Genomic DNA, 8,921 nt, shown 5'->3' with positions numbered 1-8,921 from the left:
TATTTGGCTCCTTTTTTCCTATTCCTTAAAAATCTTGAGATATGCATAATAGAAGTTACAGCAATATCCTTTGGGCCTTCTTGCTGACTCACTTTTATATCACAAAAGGATCTAAATATATTTATTATTATCTTTTTTCTCATTTATGTAATGTTAATTTATGTCTGTTAATTAATTGACAAAGGCTAATAGTACACTTATAAAGACAGATTCATTATCTATTTTTCATTCTGTACCAATAGGTACTGAAGATTAGAAGCCAATTTCTGTGTCACTAAATGTTATGCTTACTTCTTCCTACTTATTCTTCTACTTTCCATTTCTTCATCTTTATAGTACAGTCAAAAAAAGAGAGAAATGAATGAATAAAGGAGATAAACACTTATATTTTCAAGCCATTATATGACTACCCCAAAATAGCTCCTGTTATTCATAACTGAATCAAAGATAGAGTATAATTCTACATACATTTTGAAAACCATTGGAGAAAGTAGTGTTCAGTCATTGATAATAAAATGAGTAAAAACCATTTTTCTGTATTTCAAACATTTATGATCTAAGTAAGAAAACAGGACTGCAAACAAATAGATGAAATAAAATTTTATCTAAGACTGACATTTGAAGGTCAAAATGTAAAAATCTTAGTCTTTAAATTGAATGGTTTTTTTTTTGTAATTCAACCTATTTTGATTTTGACTTCCATTTCTGCTGGATAACAGACATAATCTCAAAATTCCAGTCAATTTAAAATAACTTCAGTACAAGTTTGGGGTTTCCTCAGTTAATTCAAGCCTTTGATGGTCAAGTCAGAGTTACCTTCTCATTGAACACTGAAAACTAGATCTTCCTGCTAAGAGATTCTTCTGTGCCCAATACAGTGGAAGGAGAGGCAGTGGGGAACACAAATAGGGGGAGCTCTTAAATGGCTGTCATCATCTATTCACACTAATCTCTGTTAAAAATGTCCAATTCCCATTAGTTTTCAGGTTGGTGGTCTGTGTAAGCTCTTGCTTTCCCTGCTTTAATCCTATTAAACCTTAATCCCAAAAACCAGGGCTCAGGTATTTGTGAGCTCTTTTGAGGCATAAAACAAACACTTGACTCATATATAGCACTGAGCACAGGAAAACTCTCCAGTTTGCCTCAGGTACCTTTCTCAGCCACTCTATTTATTTGTCTCATCTCTACTATCATGGCTTCTCAGAGCTCTATCTGCAAGTGGAGCACATGTTTCCTTTGTTCTTGTTTTCCATTTTACTCAGTCTACCTAGGATTTCCACTGTATTTTCCTACAGATAAAGACATACAGGTAGGGCTCATGGTATATTCTCAGGGAACTACCAGTATCTAGCTCTCTATTCCTCTTTTCTGATTCTCCCTTCTCTACAAAGCCAATAGAATAGTTTCTTCCCCTACAGGGAGAAAGTTTTACTCTTATATCATTATTTATTTATCCAAGTCTCCAAGGGTGATTTATTGGCATAAAAGTTATAGCCTTTTTCTTACAAGAGTTAGATTTTGGAAGCTCAAATAACTAAGATAAAAAGGTTTTGCTTCAGAAACTAAAACAACCTTTTTTTGTCCTATTTTGTGGCACCATCTCTCCCTTAAGGCAATGTATGCTTCACTGTCTACTTTGAGTGGATGACAAGCTGCAAGGATAAAGGGAGTTATTAGGAACAAATGAGACTCCAATGATAATGAAAAGAGTCTAACCAATATGTGTGTAACTTCAGAAAGGCAAAGCAGAAATTATTTGGATCAGAGTTGGGTTTTAGGAGAGAAAAAGCAAAGCTAAACTTTACTGAGAATATTCTATTAAGTTGAACTATGAAGAAAAGAAGAATTTCTATAGGATATCATTTTTTATATATTGCATATTCAAATAAAGACACATATATATATTTAAAATATAATGAAAATGAGTTTGTCACATCCATTAAGGAAGAAGGAAGAAAGAAAATGAAAGAAAAGTGAGTAGGAGAGCAACAGGAGTCAAGGCAAGAATAAGAGACTCTGTGTAATAGGGCTGACACACATACACAGATGGAAGCATTTGGTAGTAGATGGCTGCCTTCGACTGAAGCATCTGATAAAAGTGGGAACAGTAGGAGATGAGACTTATCAGGTTACAAGAGTCAATATCAGAATCACGGAAAGCTCCTTGTGCCCTGGCAAGGACATTGGTCTTTTTCTTAGTAGTAAAAAGGGCTTAATAAATAACAAAACTTTTCAAACAACTGAAAAATACAATTAGCTATATATTTTAGATGACTCTTCCGATGGCAGTATGGAAGATAGATTGGAGAAGTCTCCATAAGGAAGGACTAGTTGGAACAACTAGGAAACCCTATAGAGTGCAACAATGTTGGAAAAGGGCCAAATATGAAAACTATTGAGTTAAATTGAGAAGACAAAATAGCAGTTCGCATGAATGCTCAGATTGTGCTCATGCAATTATGGAAGAGAAGTCCCATGATAGGCCACTGGCAAGCCAAAAACACAGGAAAGATAACTCAAGTCCAGAAACTTCAGAACCAGGGAGGCTGATGGTATAGCTCTTGGTTCAAGGCCAAAGGCTTACCAAACTGGGAGTGTGGATAGGGATGGGGTTGCAGGTGCAAGTTCTGGAGTTCAAAGGCTGAAGAATCTTGAGTTCTGATGCCCAAGAACAGAGGAAAAGTATCTCAGCTCTGAGGGAGAATTAGAGAATTTGCCTTTCCTCTGCCCTTTTGTCCTATTCTGGGTTCCCAGCACTTTAGATGGTGCCCACCAGAGATCTTTCCTACTCAGTCAACCAACTCATATGCCAGTCTCCTCCACCAAACTCTCATGGACACTCCCAGAAATAAGGCTTTACTGTCTGCCTAGGTATTTCTTAGTCCAGATAAGCTGTCATGTAAAATTAACCAGCATAGCTCTTTTATTGTGCTTTTTTTTAGATAAACTAACTTGAGCATGCTTTTCTTTTTCCTGCCCAGTACTGAATTTGAAAATGGTAATATTAAGATTACCACTTTCAGGCAGAGGAGCCACATAATATACAAAATTTCCATTCCTACTTTCTAGTGTAATCCTGTCTCTGCAGATGCAGAGTTATATTGATCAGAAGTTCTCATATGTGTTCTATGGACCAATAAGGGTCCCTAAGATCCTTTCAGAAGGTTCATAAGGTCAAAAGTCTCTTCATAAAATTACTAAAAAGTTATTTGTTTCTTTTACAAAACACTGACAATGCAGAAGCAATGGGAGTAAAACTATTAGTGCCCTAACAAGACTCAAAAGCAAGGGCACCAAAATGGACTAGTAGCCACTGCATTTTTCATTTCCACACCCTCATGGTAAAACAAAAAAGCCAATATCCCCTAAATTTGTAAACAAGCAGAAAAAAAATTTTTTTTTATCAAAATCTCACAGTTGAACACTTTTTCTGCTGCACCAAGGTTTGTGACCTCAGTGAAAAGTGCTTCTGTGTGGTAGAGTTCTAAGTTAAATTGGCCACTTTCTTCATGGAATGCCATGTTTAATTGAAATGACAACTGGTAAGCTGTGGATATTCATACTTGGATATCTGACATTTATTCTCAGAAATGAATGAAGTGAGCCTGCTATCTTAGGATAAACACCTGACTATTTATTTCCAATGACAAAATTTAAACTTTTAAATTCATATCAAAAGTTTGGAATACTACCTCCACCTCTGTGAACTTGGCTGACATTTCTAAAGAGAGGTATGGTGATATTAACAACTGAGATTGTTTTTTGATATTATATAATAAAATGTGTCTGCCTAACTCAGTGAACTAATGTTTTTCTAAATAATGAATTCATAGTGTTATAAAATCATGCTTGCATAAAAGATTCATTTAAAGTTCAATAAAGTTAGTGTAATACATCAATTATACTTGTACCAAGATAGACAAGTAAATTTATTATAAGTCAATTAAATTTTTTATAAAATCCACTGATATGAATTTAGATTCCATATTGAAGCAAAGTTTACAGTATCACTACTGCCAAGTTTTAGTGCACTATACATATGAGTATTAAAAATTATCTATTAAAATAATATTATATTGTACATTTTCAAAGTTTTTTGTGTGTGTTAGGCTACATTTTTTACATACTTCAACTAGAGTAGCATATCAAAAGGGAGTTCATTCTAAGGCAGATAGGAGAATCCAGTTGTCTTTTATTAAGTCAGACATTAAAGAGATTTGTAAAAGGTAAAACATTAAAGTCTTCTCACATTACTTTTGTTTTGGAAACTATCATTCTTTTTTAAAGATATATATTCCTATTATTAATATTGACTTATAGTGGGGTTGTGGTTATTTAGATATATTTACATTTTTGTTTAAATCTCTAATACAGTAAATATATTACTACATAAACACAGTTCATAAGCTACCTAAACACAGTTCTTTTGATTTTTTAATAATTGTTAAAATGTAAAAGTGTTCTGAGACCCAAAACCTTGAGAACCTGACATAACTAAAACTGAAAAAAATGTGATTGACATTAACCACTTACTCACTAGAAATTACTTAAAAACACCTAAGGGTGTTTCTTTCATCTGTTTCCATAACATGGTATAAAATTTCATATCTTTAGTTCTACCTCTGATAACTCCATGCCAAGAGCATAACAAAATCTAGAAGCCACTTTAACGGGCAGTCATCCAACTCTCTTGCTTTTTCCTCAAAAATTCAGACTTGAGGACTTGCTGGATTTAACTTTATCTCTAGGAAGGGTCCACTACAAAAATATTTACCCAACTAAGATCTACATTATCTTTTTTCTACTTTCTCAGTGCAGATTTTCCTCTATTTCTAAATTATTACTGGCATTCAATTTCAAACATACTGAGTATGAAATACTGTGTGAAATCCAAGTGAAAATATGCAGTGGAGAGCATGGTGCAGAGAAGAGAGGTTGAACTGGGCTTATGTATTTAACTGTTGCTTCATATGTAGACAACAGCAAAAGATGAAGGTTTGAATGAGAACATGTGAAGAGAGAAGAGGACAAGGAATGGGCAGCATCTACATTTAAGGGACACATCAGTGATAATGAACTAGCAGAGATTAGAAGAAACCAATTGTTTATGAGGGAAAAAAAAGCTGTAACTTAGAAGAAAACACTCAACAGTGTCATTTGACATATCAAAATAGATTCAATGAGGATCAAATATTGGCACATTAGAAAGTCATTACTGACAAATGAAAACAGGTTTGGACAGGGATGTAAAGGTGAAAATTAGATAAGGAACATCAGTCAAACTGGCAGATAAGAAGTTGGAAACACTACACTTGGCCTAATATTTCCAGAAATCCAAAGTGAAGGACAGAAGTCAAAGATTCTATGTCCACATTTCTAGTTGTACTTAGGAACACATATTGATATTGTTCAGTTTTTGCTTCACTGTTGAGGAAAACAAAAACAAAAATTGATAAGCCTTGTACAAATAGCTATATAAGCACTGAACATGTCTGCCAGGTCTGCCATAAAAGAGTATCACGTACTGGGTGGTGCAAACAACAGAAATGTATTATTTCATTGTTCTCCAGAGTGGAAGTCCACAATAGAGATGCCAACAGGGTTGAATTTTGATAAGGCCTTTCTTCTTGGCTTGCAGATAGCTGCTTTCTTATTGTGTTCTCTCTTTGGCTTTCTGCTAGGCAAGCACACTCTTGGTATCTGCTTAGAAGTCGAAAGGCACTATTTCTATTGGATTAGGGCTCCATTTTAAGGAACTCAGTTAAGTTTAATTGCCACCTCATAGGCCTTATCTCCAAATACAGTTGCATTGGAAATTAGGATTTCAACAGATGAATTGTGGAAGAGGCAAAATGTAGAAGGATAGCTAGTGTTACTTTGAGTATCAGAAGTTTAGTGATTTGATTGGTAAACACAAAAAGTACAGATGAAAAAATGGGCAGATTAAATTGCAGATTAGGTGAAAGTAAAATGGTGAAGAGGCATGGAAAATATAAAGTATTCCAGAGCATTGCAGGTGACATGTATTAAGTACAGGAGAGGCAGAGAATACAAAGGGGATAATTATGAAAAACTTAGAGGCCATGTCACTCTAAAAAATGTGAAGACTGCTATTGGGGACAGTTATAGCACCAGAGACAGTATGATAGAAATAATTAGTAGTCCTTGCTTTGTATATATTTAGCAAAGCTTTTTTCTAAGGACTTTTACCGTGAAAATAACCTTATGATGAAAATGAGCTTGCTAATTTAATTGATTTGCTGAAGGTTAGAATAAGAAAGTTAATATCTGGGTTTCTAGTCTCCCATAGGTCTTGTGTCTTGGTGAATTCAACAGTTTTACTTCAAGGACCAATTGAAAAAACAGTGATACTCATTACATGTTATTTACTTTCCTCAATACTTTTCAGGTAACTTTCAGTACTAATGTAAAAGAAGGTGTATCTGTAGGAAGGTGTATATAACATCAAAATATTCCAGCAGATAGACATAGGTTTGTGCTCTTAACTCTAACTGAGGTGACATATTCATATGTATCATTGAAATTATTCAATTTATTCTTGTTCACAATTAAAATGATTTCATATACTCAGACACCAAGGCAAAATTTGAAATCAAGAAAAAGTCAGAAAGACTCAAATGCAGAAAGATTTTTCACTGTGATTTTGGTGGCTGTGATGAAGGAATGTAAGTGGAAGGCAGAGGAAGGTAAGTGGTCTTTAGAAAATAAAACTCCCCCCTTGCTAACAGCAGCCAGGACGTGGGAACTTCAAAGGAGCTACAAGGAAATAGAGAAGGAAAGATACTGAAAAAGCCTAGAAGAAATCCTTCTTCAGAGACTTAAGCCAAGAGCCCAACCTGGTGAGCATCTCGATTTTAAATTTAGGTTATTTTGAGTTGCTACATTTGTGGTAATGTTTTACATTGCCCTAGAAAATTGATCATTATAAACACTCTTAATCAAGAGTGGGGAAAGTTGAAACAGTTTTAAATCCAGCTGGGAAAACTCTGTCATGTTTCTAAGCCTTGGGAATATCTTTTGTGGCTTTCATCTCTGTCCTCTGGGATCTTAGCTCTGAGTCATTAGGGCTTTTTCGTGAAAGGTAGCTTGTGTTAGTAGCTGAGGAGTTTTGTCAACTCCCACTTCCTGCCAAGAGAACTTTAGGGATCTGAGAGCCTCTTCTGACTTCAGTAAAGCTGTGTCTCTTTCAGTCCCAGCTGTCAGGTTTCCTACTGACGAAATATTCCCAAATACCTTGTGGGCTTTGGGTGGATTACACAGAATTCACTTCATGAGACAAAACATAGTTCATAGATTTTTCTGAGAAAATTCCTTCTCCATTTTTGGCTTCTTCTGGGCTGGCTGAGGGACAGTGCCAACAAGCCTCTCAGAGACTCCTCGGTTTGATTGAGATCTATGAGGTGAAGCACACTTTTAATCTCCAGTGCTGAATACTATGGCCTTTGGATCTTGCTAAATTTACATCAGAAGCTGTATAGCCAGCCACATCTTAGTGTTTTGTCTGGGCTACACTTTCAGTAGCAATCCCTTAATTTTAGCACATTTTACCTTCTATCTGTAGGTTGAGAATTTCCTACATCAACAAATCATGGTTCTTTTCCCCTAACAATTCTTTTTTCAATTCATGCCTCTAGTCAAATTTCATTATAAGCAGAAAGAAAAAGCCAGGCTTCTTCAATACTTTGCTTAGAAATTTCCTCAGCATTCAAGTTCATCATTTATAAAATCTGCTTCCTAAATAACTGCAGAAACAATTTTCCCCTACTTCCTACCTCCACTTGACAAGGACCTTCCTCCCTCTGGTCCAATAACATTTCCTCACTTCCTGTTGAGCGCTCACCAACAGCATTTTTAGTGTCTGCGTTTCTAAGTCATTTCAAAGCAATCTAGGTCTTTTCCATTACTCTCACAATTCTAATAGCATTAGTTTACTACCAGATTCAAAAACCTTTTTCACATTTTTTGAGGGTTTGTTAAGGTATTATCCATGGTGCCCAAATCAGTATTAGCTTTCTATCACTACAAACAATTATCACAAACATGGGAGCTATAAACATTATCCATTCATTATCTCGTGGTCTCTGTATATAAGAAGTCCAGTCAGTCTCAGGTGAGTTCTATGCACAAGGTATCACGAAGTCAAATCAAGGAGTCACAGTCTGTGTTTTCTCTGGAATTTCAGGTCCTCTTCCAGGCTCATTCCTGTGACTGGCAGAATTTGCTCCCTTGCAGTTGCAGGACCAAGGTGCCTATTTCCATGTTGTCAATTTGCGGGGGATCACTCCTCCTTAGCTCTTGTAGTCATTCTTCAATCCTTCCACATGGTCTTCTCTACCATGAAAGGCAGCAATAGTGCTTCTTCTGTTTTAAATTACTTTTCATCTAAAACAGAACAGAGCAAAAAATATTCTCTATGAAAATCATCACTATGGTTAGATTTAGTCCAGTTATATAGCTTGAACTGAGATTTTCATTTTTACTTGGTATAGATGTGGACTCTCATTCTGACAGATCCTCTCTGCAGTGAACTTTTCAAGAATTGTTTCTGCTTTGTTCTGAGAGCATACTTTGATTATATTATTTCCCCTCTATAGCCCCTAGCTCATGTTATCAATTGGCAGCACTTCCTTCCTCTTAAAGTACAGGAACATTGTGAAGGTTTCTTTTATGTCTGAAAGGTTTGTTTTTATCTTATCAATAACAGATTATAGACTATATCTTATATATGTGACATTTATATATGTGACATTTTTTAATTCTTCTGGAAGAAAATAATGAATGTACATAAGAAAAAGACAAGTTATAACATATTCTCCACTGATTTTTCTTGAAACTTAGCCAAATTAAAGTACCATGTATTATAGTACTTGTTTGCATTACAAAGATTATATCAAATGAAA

The sequence above is a fragment of the Heterocephalus glaber genome, unplaced genomic scaffold (assembly GCF_053883595.1).
Source record: "Heterocephalus glaber isolate CG9 unplaced genomic scaffold, H.glaber_assembly_v1.0 deba00001586, whole genome shotgun sequence".
Taxonomy (NCBI): domain Eukaryota; kingdom Metazoa; phylum Chordata; class Mammalia; order Rodentia; family Bathyergidae; genus Heterocephalus; species Heterocephalus glaber.
This window is presented reverse-complemented; position numbering follows the sequence as displayed.